The following is a 16,038-nucleotide window of genomic DNA, read 5'->3' as shown; positions in this document are numbered from 1 at the left end:
AACATAGATAGCCTATTGTGTTGCTTTGTGCTTAGCTTCACACATACAAACCTACTCTCTCTTTTTTGTCTTCATTAGAGCACGTGTTACATTGTATATTTAAAAATTCGCAAACGTAATTATTGTAAAACCCGAAATCAAAAAGACGTTGAAATGTATGGTATGATTATGAATGGTTCATATATGTATATGTGTGTGTGTGTGTCACCTAGTTATATATGTTACTGCTTTCTCTAGTTATATCACAACCAAACTTATAAAACAAATCGTAAATTTAATGACGTAACTGAGCGAGGACCAAGAAGGGCCGAGTCTTCCTAACAGAATTTTCATCACCCCCTAGCAGTTTCTCCAATGTCCTTTCTTTCGTTAAGATAAATAACTTAAATAATTAATTTAAAAATAATTATTTTTATTGCTATCCTTTAATTATATAGACTAGTAAGATTTGATGTCATGTATGATTTTTAATTGGACACATTCCCCCAATGGGACAACGGTAAGTCTACAGGTTTAAACGCTAAAATCAGGGTTCGATTCCCTTCGGTGGACACAGCAGATAACTCGATATGGATTTGCTGTGCGAAAATCACACGCAAACTCAATTGGAAATGCAAACTTCTTGTCCTGCTTTCACTTCATTCAGAAGAGGAATGCTATTAAATAGTTCTTTAAGAAATCTGAAGAGAACTCTCATACTTGGATAATGTAAGTTTATTAATTGTAATTATATTTAGTGCTTGACGCAAATAAGTTGTATATTTGTTGAAACTCTAGAGCGTGTTTTTTTAACCTATGCTTCTCGGAGGCCTTGGGCTCCGTGAGGAAATTTTATTATGTTAATAAGTAGGTTACATTTTGGACTATTTGCCTATCTAAGTGAAATAAATGTTACAGTGCAGGATACCAGATTAAAATGGAAGTGCTTCAACGCAAGCTAAAACTTTGAGGTGAATGTATATTTATGGAAGAACTTAATTGTTTCGAAAATCTCAGCGATTTTTTTTAGTTATGAATGAAGTTTCCTTAAGTGAAGATGCAAAGGTTTCAGTCTTGCGGCACATATCTGATTTGTGTGCAACTACTGGGGAGTACTTCCCTCCTCATTTAGAAAAATTACTGTGGATTCAAAATCCCTTTGTTGACTCTGCAAATACCAACGATTTGCCTTTGAAAGAGAAAGAACAGCTTATAGAAATTTCAACTGATTATACCCTAAAAACAAAATTTCAGCTTGAAGAAAGTACACAATTTTGGATTCAAATGGCCATGAAATACCCTGAAATAAGTAACAGAGCTTTGAAAATTTTGATGTGTTTTCCAACAACATATCTTTGTGAGCAAACATTTTCACTGTATACAGCTACAAAGACCAAATTTAGAAGCAAGCTAAATATCGAAGATGATTTGCGCTTACAGGTAACAACCATAAATCCAAATATTGAACTACTTTGTGAACAAAAGCAAGCCTATCCGAACCTCCAATAAATAAGTACACTGTACTTTTACTGATACAAATTTTGCAAGCACAAATATTTGAACAAGTAAGTAAAAGTAAAAAGTTTTCTTTAAATATTGATATTTTTAATAAATTTATATTTTAAAAGCTTGAAGTAAACTTTATCTGAGGCTCGTGACCGATTGTTTCTATTTTTAGTGTATATTATTTTTTTAATTAAGGCTCCGGAATGTTTTTCTTTCTGATGTGAAACTCCAAAGGTCTAAAATGTTTGTGAACCCCTGGGTCTAGAGTATAAAGGACAAATGACTTGTGAACTTGTAACACTAATGCTTTATCCAAGTTTAGTTAATAATAGTACTAAGATTTGAAAATTTCCTGTTAAAGTGAAAAAAATTAATAAGGCTCAAACAACTGAACATTTCCTTAGGTGTTGTCGTTAAGTGATAGTAACTTCAAACAAATGAAATTATTTTTATGAAATAAAAATTATAATTTCAAACAACTAAATATATATGTAGGTATTTTTCTTAAATAATAATTATAACTTCGAACAAGTGAAAATAATAAAAATAACTTCAAATCCCCTAGATATTGTTGTTAATTATTAATAATTACTTAAGTATTGAATGTTGTTCTGCATTTGTTTTCTTCGGGAAAAATAATGCATGAGTGACAAAATTCCTACGCATTATGTACGGCAGGTTGTGAACTGAATACTAGGATATTATGGTGTTATTAAAGAAAACTTATAGAACAGATACCGAATGAGAACAAATTTATTCAACGTTCTTAGATAAAACTATTTTGATGTTGAGGTGGATAAATGTCTGAACAAACACAGTGATAGAAAAGTTAAACAGGGTAATTACTGTTTAAGTCTTCTCGTAAACAAACTATTATTGTGAAATCGGAGAGAAGAGGGAGGAACAATGAAACATGTCCACCTATACCACATGTAAAATTACAGTTCTTCAAGTGAAACTACAAGACCACCAACAAAGGAAATAACAATCGCTGAGGATGGTTAATATCGTGTGTTGAAGCACTGACATTTTAAGGTAATTATATGCTTTCCATATGAGATGATACGTCACGTGATACGCTTTCTTTTTTTTTTCAACTTTTACGTAAGTTTCTACGACCAGTTATGTGTTCTTAAACGCAGACGTGTAAATTGCATACATAAAGTCCAAGTTAAACACAGAAAACGTTCTCTTTCTCTGAACTGTTTTGTTTGTGAGTGTGTTTATTTAGATGTTGTACAGTTTGATTGTGAACTTTTCACAAGCGAAATGTTAATTTTCCATGCAGGTGAGACATTTTTCCATGGAAATCCATAGTTCATGGGAGGGTAGCTGTACTTGTTAAAACACACCTTCAGAAGATTTGGGCTTTGAAGCTTTTTTCATTATATAGCCCTATGGGTATACACTTGTTCTTATTGGTAATCATTATGTTGTAAGGTGCTATTAATAAATCCTTTAACCTCGGCTAGAGGGCGTACTTTAGTGAAGCGGCTAAGTTAATATTCAATTTCAGTGCACTTAATATAACCTGGAACCGACTTTAGTTCATACATCTTAACCCTAGTCACGTATGAAGCGCTCAGGTTTGTAGACGGATGTGTTTGTAACTACCTATGAAGGATGTCCTATAAAGTACGTCACACTCATAGATAATAGAACACCTAACTAAACTTTAAAACTATATCGTTTCCAGTATCCGAAACAAAGATGTTGTGATACTGAAAAGACACATGCTTCTGCGAGTTTTCTGAGTAATCGTGTGTGTATCAAGCCTGAAAATCTACTCCTTCTACGACATACTATTACACATTTTTAATATTTTTGATAATACATTCACATTTGTCTTTAAATAATAATCCAAACTTTAGTTAAAATGTTGCTTGACTTTAAAAGCTCAGGGGTTGCCTATGCTAGAAATTAAGGAGCTCATCAAATTTGTTGAAGGACATCAAGTTGGTGCATCTAGTTTGGTATAGTTATCATGATTTGTTTGCTTTGAATTTCGCGCAAGCCGTCTCTAATTTAGCAATGTAAGCTAGAGGAAAGGCAGCTAGTCATCACCACCCACCGCCAACTAGTGGGTTACTCTTTTACTAACGAATAGTGGGATTGACCATAACATTATAAAGCCCACGCGGTTGAAAGGGTGAGCATTTTTGGTGTGGCAGGGATTCGAACCCGCAACCTTCATATTACAAGTCGAGTGCCTTAACTACTTCGCCATGCCGAGCCAAAGTAATTATAGTATCTTTTATGCAAGTTCATTGTAATTTGTTTGCCTTGCATTTGAAATTTTTGGTACTTGTTTTTAACCTGGTACGTTCTTTACGCATATATTACTATTAACTACAAATCGAGTAAGTGGATTTAGCATATTTTACGACACACTATTCCATATTTAAAATAAGACCAAAGTTGTACATTTTCAACAGAATACTTTCTTGACTTATTCACTTGTTAATGTCTGCTTCCCAGAACCTTATTCAACGAAGTTGTAAAGTATTTCAAAATGAGCCATTGAGTTAATAATTTTTAAATTGTCAACAATTTATACAACACAATGACTTTATTACTGGTAACGTTTTTATTACAGTAGTAAAATATTTGTAGTTTTTGTGGGATAATTAATGAAAAATATTAGGTGTGTGTATGTTTTCTTGTAGTAAAGCCACATTGGGCTATCTGCTGAGTCCAGGGAGAAAAACATTAGGAAGCATATAGTTTAATTATTTTTTATTTTTAATATTTCGGGCTACCACTGTCAGTTCGGTGGGCTCAGCAGACAGTCCGATGTGGCTTGGTATCAGAAAACACACACACTGTCAGTTTGAGCCTGGCTTTGGCTTCCTGGTTTCGTGATTCACCTCCATCCCCACCTGTTATCGCTGGAAGAAACAAATCACGCTTTGCACTTTGGAGCTTTGGGTGCGATATAAAAGTGATGGTCAAATCTCACTATTCGATTACAGTAGCCCACTAATTGGAAGTAGTTGGTGTTGAATAACTTCCTTTCATCTGGTCTATCACTTCAAAATGAGGGACTGTTACCAGAAACGTCACTCGAGTAGATTTACAAAAAGTCAACAAACGAGACTAACAGTTTTTAAACCAACAACACGAAACAACATCGGATAAAAAATTCATCGATGTCTAGGCTAACTTATTAGAGTTGATATACTAGTAGGTTTCGTTGATCATGCTAAGACACAGGCTGTTATTATGTAATTGAAAATTTATTATGTTACAAGTTATATCACCATCAAAGGGAACTAGGTTCTAAACTTAACAGTCTCAAACACTAACAGTGCATTCAGAATGTAAAAAATTGTACTAAATAAGAAGTTTAAAAATAAGTTTCGAAAGTTTTATGAATTGTAGACAAGTTTTGGAAAGTTTCTTTATTTAGATTAATGATGAAGTAGACAAGTGAAAAACTGTGTTGTTGATTAAAGTATACCATGGATGCTAACCATGAACCCTCGGAATTACCAGTCTGGGTACGTATCTACTATTCCAAAACCGTATCTCACTCAACAAAAAGAACATACTAAGAACATTGGATGAACTCATAAATTTTGGCCAGGAACATAGTTAAAATTGATTGTTTGAAAATCCTATAATGCAGCATTAAACTTCTAAAGATCTTTTCAATGGTGGGCCGGTCATGGCCAGGTGGTTAAGGCGCTCGACTCGTAATCTGTTCAGACGACTGGCGCAAAGGCACATAAAATTGTCTACCCACAGTCGTTCTTAATTTTGAAATGTTACACCAGAAGAGAAACATCTAATCAACAACACGTACTGCTAACTCATGGATTACTCTTATAGTGTTTATCCTTGGTCCCAGAGTGCAGAGCGAATAACTGGACGCTAACCATAAATCCTCGGAATTACCAGTCCGGGTACGTATCTACTAACTAACGACCGTATCTCACTCAAAAAAGAGAACATACTAACAACATTGAATGAACTCATCAATTTTTGGCATAAAGCATATAGAAAACCCTGGATGTAATTAGTAAAATTAATCGCAATATAGAAAGATTTGTTTTTCTTTACTTTTTATGTGTTATTCTTGCAAGCCTCAATTTTGATGTTTTAATATAGTTATATGCTAGAGAGAGCAGCTAACGTATTAATAACGATAGGTTTTGAAAGTTTATAAAAATAGTCCTAGAATGTTTATGACTGTTAATGACGGAAAAATGTGAAATATCCAGAAGGGAAGATAGATATTAATTACGAAAATCAGTAAAGCATTGCGTCAACTTTCAATTCGTTCACTGATTGAGAAGCTAGTGAAATATTCATGTCAGTGATAGTTATCATGTATGTTCAGTTACTTAATTCACTAATCGTGAAAGTACATAAATAACATTATTTTTACCTTAGTCGTAGTACGAGTAAATTTTTGTTAAAAGTGAAAACATTATTTACTTAAGCCTACAACTGTTTACAAATGCTAGTATCTTGTAGAAAACGCTAAGGAAGAAATAACTAATTGGTTATCTTTATGTGGTATGGAATTCACTTTATTTTCATGAAATTATTTATTGTTCTTGGATAAAATTGTTTTGTTATTGAAAGTGGATAAACATCTGACCGAACATTCCAAAGTGATTGAAACATTGAGCATCGTACTTACTGTTTTTGTCTTCTCCTAAACAAACTATTATTTTGAAGTCGAAAAGAAATATGAGAAAAAGCAAATCATGCCCATCTAGTTTCAGAATTGAGATTATTCTGTTGAAAGTTAAATAGAATATATGATAAGCTTGAACTTTCGAGAGACCCACATTAAGTAAATATAGAAGATTTATCACAATTAATAAAACAATCAAACGAAAATCAAGAAAAATAAAGAGACTGAAAATGAAAAGAACAAGATAGTATTTTAACGGAACTTAAAAGAAAGATGGGAAATTAAAAAAATTAAGAAGAAAAATAGATCTGATTAAAAATACGACTTTTGAACAATTGGAGAAGTGCAGAGGGATTACAACAATAACATTGCAAAAGTACAGCAGTACATCAACAAAGTCGGTAAAGACTGTAATGACAAAAGTGAAGGTGTACATACTCGTACATAAAGAGCTCACTGAAGAAGAAAAGAACAATAACAGAAGAGAACATTTGGAAAACTAAATGGTGAGTGCAAAGATTAAACCAACCATTCTTCTTTCTACAACTGCCCGAGGACTCTAAACTTAAAACACCATAAACTACAAAATATGGAATATTCTTTACCCATTATTACAATTGCTATATCATCTATTCTTCAGTTGATGACAAATCTAGAATCCATTAAAGTTGCAGGTAAATTATTAGAGGCGCCATCTCGAAGTTACAAGAATATTAGATCCTCTAGTGTTGAAACATCAACTCCTCCTATCGAAGGTCTGGAAGAAATGAAAGAAATAATCAGATAACTAGTTACAGAGTGGAGGAAGTAAACCACAAGAAAACGTAAATCTTAAGATAACTTGAAAGGGCGTGTTGCAACAAACTGAAGATTAAACCTTATAAGGCAGGGGTTCCCAACCTTTTGGCACTCGCGACATGAAATAAAATTAATGTTATCCCAAGCTACTTCTAACAAGGCTACGCGACTCCCCTGTCAAGGGTTCGCGACCCCCTTGGGGGTCGCGACCCACCGGTTGGGAACCCCTGTTCTAAGGAATAACAACTCCTCTTAAAGGATACTAGAAAGAAGGAAATGTTATAATTGTGGAAAAGTTATTACACATGGAATTGTAAGGAATCAACAGTTGTCATTAAACCTAGAATACTATACCCAAAGGATGACTCGTTGCTCGACCAGATCATAGGAACAACAAAAATTTAACCAGACATAAAAATCAGGAACTAGTTTGATTTATAGGACAAAACTCAGCTGGAAATACTTTAACTATCTCAAATAATATGAGAAGCTCATTATATATGAGGAAGTTTTACATAAGTCCATAGGCTTATTAATGGAAATAAAAACTTGTAGTATGTTATCGACAATCGTTGGTCCTACAGTCAATGTTCACTCTAATTTTTCCAATATATATGCAGAATGAATTTTTCCATGTGCACCAGTATCAATGTAATGTGCGGACATGTACTATCAGTTGTTGTTGTTTTTTTAATGCAGGTGGAAGTATTTTTATACCATCTACTCAATTGGATCATTAGGTCCCTTAGCAGCGCTACCAGTTGGTTATTTGGGCTTTAGACCTATCAACTGCTAGGATCATTAATGCTGTCAACGTGTTAAGCCTCACAACTTCTATTGAAGATGTACGTGGCACTTGATTGATTGTTGTGCGGTCGCGCAGCGTAGAAGAAATACTAGGTATAATTACAACAGTTTGGCCCAACTTAATAATAAAAGAGGAAAAACTACCTCCAGGAATTAAGAAGATGTAAACATCAGGTGGAGATACAGTTTCAGTAAATGGGAAAATGGAAGTTACCCGTATTATAGGATGGCCTCTCTATACTTCATAATTTATAGGTTATTAAAATCTAAGAAGTCTGCATACTGGTAACGGATTCCATGCAGAGACATGGAATGCGAAACTAGACTAGCTTTAGTTTTTTCGTAGTCAATAATCAGAAAATCGCTCTGCGCTACATGGCAATTGTTACACCAGAGACTGAATTTCAAGTGACAATAGGGAGAATGGTCATAATATCACCAAGAAGTAAAAAAAAAAAATACAAATAGCAGGATTAACTAGCGATAAACGTACGTCTAGTGACAAGGGTATAGTGGAACTAAATATTCTAGTATATCCTGATAGCTAAAATAGTTCTCGTGAACCTAAAGAATAAAGACGTCCTACCCGACTTGTCTTGCAAAACATTTAAATCAGTTTTTAATAAAATGAAGAGTTGGTATGATGTTCATATTTATAAAACTGGATTTTATCAAGGGGACATGGTATGGCTGGACAGTTCTTATCACAAGAAAGGATGGACTCTCGAAGTTACGTAAGCTCATATGTTGAACTGGAAAGATTCAATGATGTGGTTTAGGATAGATATTCAGAAAGACAGAATGTCCGAAGGTCACACAGTTTAGTTACGTTAGGAATATTTTCAGCAAGGGAATGACCAACTGGATAACGTCAGAAAAGAATTTTCTTGCATAAAGCCCAGAGCTCCTGTTGACCACCTACCTATGAAAAAAAAGTGACAGGAGAATCAGTGGCAAAAGGGGAAAAAGAAGGCAACCCAATCTGTATTTCATGAGTCTCAGGAAAGAAAACCACAAAAAAGACTCGGTTAATGAACAAATTAGTGTACAGTTTTATTTGTATGTGAGGACTGATCAAGGGATTCACAATCTAGGAAGGTTGCAGTGCTTTTTGACTAAAGTGTTTCACATTAGTTATTACACAGAGCTGTTGTAAACTAAATTTTCAGTGTTTTAATTCATCTATGTGCTAGGGGTAATACCAACATTGTGACAACACTATATTTAGAAAACTTATAAAAATAATTTTATCATAGTTAGAATGTTCGTGAATGTTAATGACTGAAAAACCTTTATAAAATATCTAGAAACAAGAGTACATTCTATACACGAGAATCAGTTAAGCATTGAGCCATTTTGCAATTGTTCAGTGAGTGAGAAGCTAGTGAAATATTCACAGCAGTGTTGGTTATTGCTTACATTTAGTTAGTCAATCGATTAACCGTTGACTGGTACATATAGGTCCATTTGTATGTTTGTCGTAGTACCATCACAAGGTAAATTTCTCTTGAAAGTAGCAATGTTATTTCGTGGACTTAGGCCTACAACTACGTCCAAATAATATTAATCTCTAATAAACGTTAAGGAAGAAATAGACTAATTTGTTATCGTTACTTGGATTGAACTTACATTACTTTCACCTGCATAGAAATGATAGAAAATGTTTCAAAATTATTATAGGAATCATGTAACAAACAAAGTAATGTACTTATAAGCAATTTGGAACATAAATAGTTTACAAAATGTGTTTTCAAATATGTACTTTAGTTAAATGTAATTTCTAATTTAAGTTAACTAGGTTTAAAAGTAACATACATATACTAGCCGACGTATCCGTTCTATGTAAGGAGGCACAGGGGACACTGGAGAGTGACAGTCCTAGGTCTCTACAGGTAATCCTAAGGGTTCGTGCTATGTTTGGGTAAAAATCTAGAGAAAAGAAAAGTAGACAAGGAGAAAGGTTTTCGAAGAGTGACTTAGTGAGTTTGAACAAAGTGTTGAACACTATATCACTTTCTTTGGTATTCCGAGAATGCCTTCGAAATTTGACAGAGATTAATACGATAAAACAAGGGTGCCTTAAGGGCAAATTCCAAGTTTTCTTGAGATAGATCTAAATGGTAGGCATGACAGGTAGACAGACTATTTTGCTTTGTATTTATAGATACCAATAGCATACCCATTCGACACACGAAGAAGACATAGGTTCTTCTGGAGTGGCATGGGTGAAAGAATTGATCAGGGTCCTAAGGGTATGTGCTAGATCTAGTGATAAACAATAAAGTGACTCGTTAGGTATACGAGAACACACACACACAAACGTTGTCAAATAATGATTTAATTATAAGATCAATACTGTCACTTGAAACTATTTTGTATTCTATCAAGATGGAGTGTCAGAAATAATGATGAGTGTTTGGAATTTATAACTAAAGTTATCAACAGTCATAGCATTTTTCTTTCAGTTTGTTTTTACCGTCTAGTTATCTATTTAATAATCATTAATAGCCAACCTGCGCAAAATTCATCAACTTTATAATAACTGTGAATATTTTCGTTGTATTTATTTTCTCCTTCTGTTTGAAAAAGATTCAGGAGACTTATATAATTTAAATAAAAATCTATCGTATAATTGATAATTCCAAATATAAATAAATAAAATGAAATAAACAAAACCACTTAAAATCTTGAACATATATTTTGTTTTTCTGTATGTATTTTTCTTATACTAAAGCCAGAGTTGACTATTTACTTGGTTTATCAAGGAGAATCGAACTCCCCTGATTGTAGCGTTAGAAATCCGTACACTTACCACTATACCAGCAGGGAATATCTTCTTTCTCTGAATAACCAAACGTACAGAATATTTCAGCGAGTTCGATGACATAAAAGTCAAATTTATTTATTATGCCATTCTAGAATGAAATATTATATCAAATCTGATAGCTGTCCTTGTTCTATATATATATATATATATAATATTAAAGTTGAAGTTCTGTAAACATTTTCTTAATTTCACAAGCATAGATTTCATTTGTGTTAAATATATTTTAGCAAGGTAGTAATTCTGTTCGTGGATTTCTTAATAATAAATTATTATATTCTTTAAACTCATAGAAGAATGCTTAAACCATACTTATTAATAAAATACAACTACTGCTTGTCATAGACCAAATATTATTGCAAGTATGGCATTGTGCTTATCTTGCTTGTTTTGCCATAATTTAATTCTAAGCTAATCAACAGATGGCGCTAAAATAACTTTTATCTTTCTCCTCCTTTAAAATTTTAAATAGTATTTACAACTATAATGACCTTATTTGTTTCTTTGTTATTGAGCACAAAGCTACACAATAGGCTATCTTTTCTGTGTCCACCATGAGTACCAAAACTCAATTTTTAGCGTTTCAAGCCATCTGGACTTGCCGCTGAACCACTGGAGAGCAATTTAATGAGTTATATATACATTTTGTATTTTCACTTACAATGCCACATTAGAAATATATAGACACATAAATACTGCAAGAAGGTTTAATGATAAATTTCCTAAGACGGCATAATACTACCCGTGGCCTGGATACTCAACTGCTATTGTACAAAGCATGTTCTTGAGTAGGATTGTACAGGTGCCCAGCAGAGTTGGAAGAACCAGAGGTAGGGGAGTTAGTTTATAAATTCAACGTTGTCATTCGCGCGTCCGCATTTTATATCATGTATATTTTAGGAGGTTTTACATTTGAGGTGTACAAGTGCTACAGTTCCTAGAGGTTTTACTCACTATTTCCCATATAATTACGATTACAGGCATCGCATGCATTTTTTCCCATCACCTCCAAGTAACATTTCCTTCCTCCGTTATGTCTGCCGTAATAATTCTCCACTTGATGCGGGCTACAATGTGTTGTACAATCTTTAAAAGTAACTAATGAATATACAGACAAAGATGTTATACAAGTTGATATCTGAATATTGAAAAAATTACTCTAAGATGTTGATATCAACAGTACTAAAAAGACACGCACCCATAGGTTTACTGATCACAAACGGTACTAGGTCCTGTGGAATACATTAAAATGTACTTCACAGACAGATTCCTGCTTTTAGACTATTATTTGATAAGGGTGTTGTTATCATTTTAAATATTTACAGCAAATCATAAAAAAATTCCAGAGTTTTGGGCCTCAAACCAAGCAAAACGTTACCGAACGTGTTTTCAAGGTTATGTACAGTTTGCATATCTTAGTCTTTACAAAGTATTCACATTTATAAAGAAATCTTTGTTACTAACCGTTCACATATGGCCTCATTAGACGCAGTAAAGTCATCCAAAATCGTTAAAAATATAGCTTCCAATCCTGTTTTTGAAGTTGTCAAGTGAGCGTTATGATACTCTGACATCATTTTCAGTAAACGCCTGAATGCCTTTTATACATTGTTTGGTTTTGTTTGTTTGAAATTAAGCACGAAGCTATATAGTGAACTATCTGTGCTTTGCACATCACGGCTATCGAAACATGGTTTAAACTGGTATTAGTCCGCGGGCATACCGTTTTGCTGTTGAGGGGTGTGTTGAATGGCATCATGTACAGAAAGTAACTTGTGACTGATTAGTTCAACTATTTCAGGTATCGATTTTTCCATATTTCGAGTAGCTCATAATCTTTCCACGCTCGGATTTGCTTAACTAGAAGTGTTTTAGAACCTTGCATACGTATGATGCTACTAACTTACTTATCTATCGTATAGATATGTATATTTAATTGTTAGGTAGATCATAAGGTTTAAATGGAGTATTCGGACGTTTCCAGCGGGACAGTACATTTATCACTACACTTTGTACATATAAATATTAGCTTCTGCTAGGTTTTTGTCAAATAGCATAAAAAAAAGGTGTGGAACGAGGGGCGTAGATCCTGGGGGATGGAGGTATACATCCCCTCTTCATTTTAGGTGGGGGGTATGGTGCATACAATCATCTTCCCCTACAGTTTGGTCTGTTGAATTGTTTTACTGCATCATAGGCCTACAAATTGTGTGTTTGTTCTTGTGATTCTCGTGTTCTTACCAATTGAATTACATAATTAGGCCTAGATGTAGGCTTTTTTCAGTAGCCGAAATGTACATCTTTAATATAGGCGTGCTTCTAAGTTTTTCGATTTAAGCGATAGTTCGTAAGTGTTAGTCAGTAGGCCTAAGTATACATGCAAGGCTTGCAAGCACTATCACAGAATCTATCTACATCTTATACGTAGTGTAAGATTAAGTAAAATTTTCATCATAACAGATTGAACAGAGGATGAAATTCGAAAATATTACTCCCAAGCGTAAACTCCTGTGATCTAGATCTGGCAGGCCATTTGTAGCTTGTAGCTGCATCAATCTTATGTGTATATTGTGCAGTTTTCCTGCGCCATTTGTTCTTCTGCATGTCTATCCGGTTTTATTGTCGAACGCCTTACTCTCCTTAGCTGCCGAAGCGCTGACCATAGTGTACGTTTAGTGTACAGTTAACAACAGGTTCGGGTCGCTCGGATCCAGACGCGCCCTACATCACCCCCCTCCACTCCCTTTAGTCTTAGCCTCGATTTTACAACAGGGCTGATTAATCCGTGAAATTTCAGATTATTACCACCATGTAATAAAGTGCTGGTGCTTTATGGTAAAAGAACAATATATTATCTTATCATGGATAGTAAAAATATTGTATTTTCTTGTATAATTAGAACACAAAAGGAGCCATTTCAACGGCCTGAAGCCTCTACTCGAATCATATTGCTAGTTTTTGTTTAGGTGTTTTTATTTAATAGACGTGCTTATAGACATTATATCACAACGTGTTTGTCTTTTGATGAGCTTTAACAGGAATATAATATATTTGTGATTGTTTAAGTATTTTTCGAGAAACATGCAATTACTTGTGTTGTAACTAGCACACATTATTGTCCCAGCGATGGCCAGGCGGTCAGTCGGCTCGGTAGTCACTGTGAGGTTCGCGCGTTCAACTTAAATACATTGTACAGCTCAGTCCTACTTCCATTTTGTTCTATCTTCGTTCGTTGTGCGTCAGAGTTTTTCAATAAATATTGTATTTTAGCCTGTTGAGTAATCTGAGACACAGATTCCAATTATGACAAGCAAGCGTCTGAAACTTTCCGATATCAGACAATTCTGCAAGCCAGTTACTAGTACTACAAGTGACAATGCAGATGCAGATAATACAACAACCTCAAACAAAGGAATAGAAACTTGTCATACAGATAAAATACCACGTTCATCAGAAGACGAGTCTGAAAATGTTTGTGCGACTATTGCACGTCATGAGCCACCAGATAGTTGTGAAACAAGTTTGAGCAGTAATGAAAAATCTGACACTCCACAGATACAGTGTGGAAAGCCATATCATCTAGATGCACAACTAATACCACGATGGAAAGCAAAATCTCAAAATATCAACTTCCAGGGCAAGTAGTTTGATGAGTTCCCATGGTTGCACTTCGACAATCAGACTCAAAAAGTCATATGTTTTCATTGTGCCAAGGCGGAAAATAGAGGCCTTTTTACAGGGAAATTGGAGAGGCCAGTGGAGTATACCTTCATATCCACCGGTTTTTGCAACTGAAAAAAGGCAAAACAGAAATTCAACGAACACCAATCCTCCTCTCAGCACAGATTCTCTATATCTCCAGAAGGTTCACTTGATGTAACTCCAGTGACTGTCCAGCTACATGATGGAAAAAAGAAGCAGCAGGAAGAATGCAAAAGAAGTCTAGCCAAAATATTCAGAAGTTTACGTTTCTTACTGCGTCAAGGTTTAGCATTACGTGGACATTCTGATACTGAGAGGAACTTCCTGCAGTTAATGAAGCTCCTGAAAGAGGGAGATTCTGAGTTGACGGCCTACTTGTCAAAGAAAACCACATTCACATCACCCCAGGCTCAGAATGAAATAATGGAGATGTTCAGCCATCAAATACTGAGGAACATAACACACGAAGTGCAGCAAAGTAAAATCTTTGCATTAATGGTTGATAGCACTCAAGATGTTACAGGTGCCGAACAGGAAGCAATATGTGTACGATACGTAGATAAGAACCTTGACGTCCATGAGACATTTCTTGGTTTGTACAGTGTTTCCAATACAACTGGTGAAACAATATCCTCGACTATACTTGATGTACTGATTAGACTCAATTTACCACTGTCAGGATTAAGAGCACAGACTTATGATGGAGCCGCTAACGTGAATGATGCGTACAGTGGATGCCAGGCAAAAATAAAAGAGAAGCAATCGTCAGCTTTGTTTTTTCACTGCGGAGCACGCAAGGCTAATTTAATAATGCAACATGCAGTTGAAGCTTGTGAATGTGTTCGAGATTCTATTCAGTGGGTACATGAACTTGGTGTCTTGCTTCAGAGGTCAAACCAATACAAGACAATCTTTGAAAATATTGTATCGTCAAACAGCCACAATGGTTCAGTTAAATACATCCACCCACTGTGTCCAACACGCTGGTTGTGCTGCCTATCGGCAATTACATATGCTAATGATCACTACAGTGACATTGTTGATTCTTTGTCTGAATCAGCAAATAAAAAATCAGATGTAGCAGTGAAAGTAGAGGCCTGCTGGACAGATTTGACAAAGGAAAAACAGTTTTAGTCTTGTTGATGGCTCAGCATCCATCAGCTGCATTAGAGGAACTAAACCGTGCATTCCAAGCAAAATCAGCGACAGTATCTGGTATGATTGAAGCATCTGCAATGACAGTTGAGCAACTGCGGTATTGCGAACAGAGGAAAATTACAACAAGATATTTGATTAAGCTGAAAAAAAGGTAACTTCCCTAGATCTGGTGCCTATTGAACTACCACGCATTCGCAGATCACACAGAAGGATCACAGGTGATGGCTCAGCACACCATTCTGCAATAGCTAGAGATTATTAAAGAAGCCAATATTTTGAATTTGTACACAGTCATAGAACATGTGACCACTAGATTCAATGCAGACACCAATGACTTGAGGCAATATCTGGCACTTGAGAACACGATAACATCTGGCAAGATTCACAACTCGGTTATAAACTTCTATCCAGAAATCTCTGCACAATGGCTCGAGTTTCAGTTGCTCATGTTCAAACGAACAATAAAAGCAGTATCTCTGAAAGGTGCGAAGGATGCTTACAGTAAAATGCATGAAACAAGCCAGCAGATGTTTAGTGAAATGTTTCTTCTCATGAAAATTTTGCTTGTATGTCCAGTATCCAGCTGCGAATGTGAACGCAGCTTTTCTGCATTAAGACG

General features: G+C 34.9%; 1 protein-coding gene across 1 annotated transcript in view; it reads right to left on the bottom strand.

The window, feature by feature from the left end:
* The window catches only part of LOC143226138 (uncharacterized), a 40,718-nt gene extending 28,552 nt beyond the window's left edge, over positions 1–12,166 (bottom strand). The window contains exon 1 of the mRNA XM_076456709.1: positions 12,024–12,166. The gene's annotated coding sequence lies outside the window, so the exon portion shown is untranslated. The remainder of the gene's footprint in view (positions 1–12,023) is intronic.
* Between the last annotated feature and the right edge of the window lie 3,872 nt (positions 12,167–16,038).

The sequence above is a fragment of the Tachypleus tridentatus genome, chromosome 9 (genome assembly GCF_004210375.1).
Source record: "Tachypleus tridentatus isolate NWPU-2018 chromosome 9, ASM421037v1, whole genome shotgun sequence".
Taxonomy (NCBI): domain Eukaryota; kingdom Metazoa; phylum Arthropoda; class Merostomata; order Xiphosura; family Limulidae; genus Tachypleus; species Tachypleus tridentatus.
Note: the sequence above shows the minus strand (reverse complement) of the source record. Positions and strands in the feature narration are given on the sequence as shown.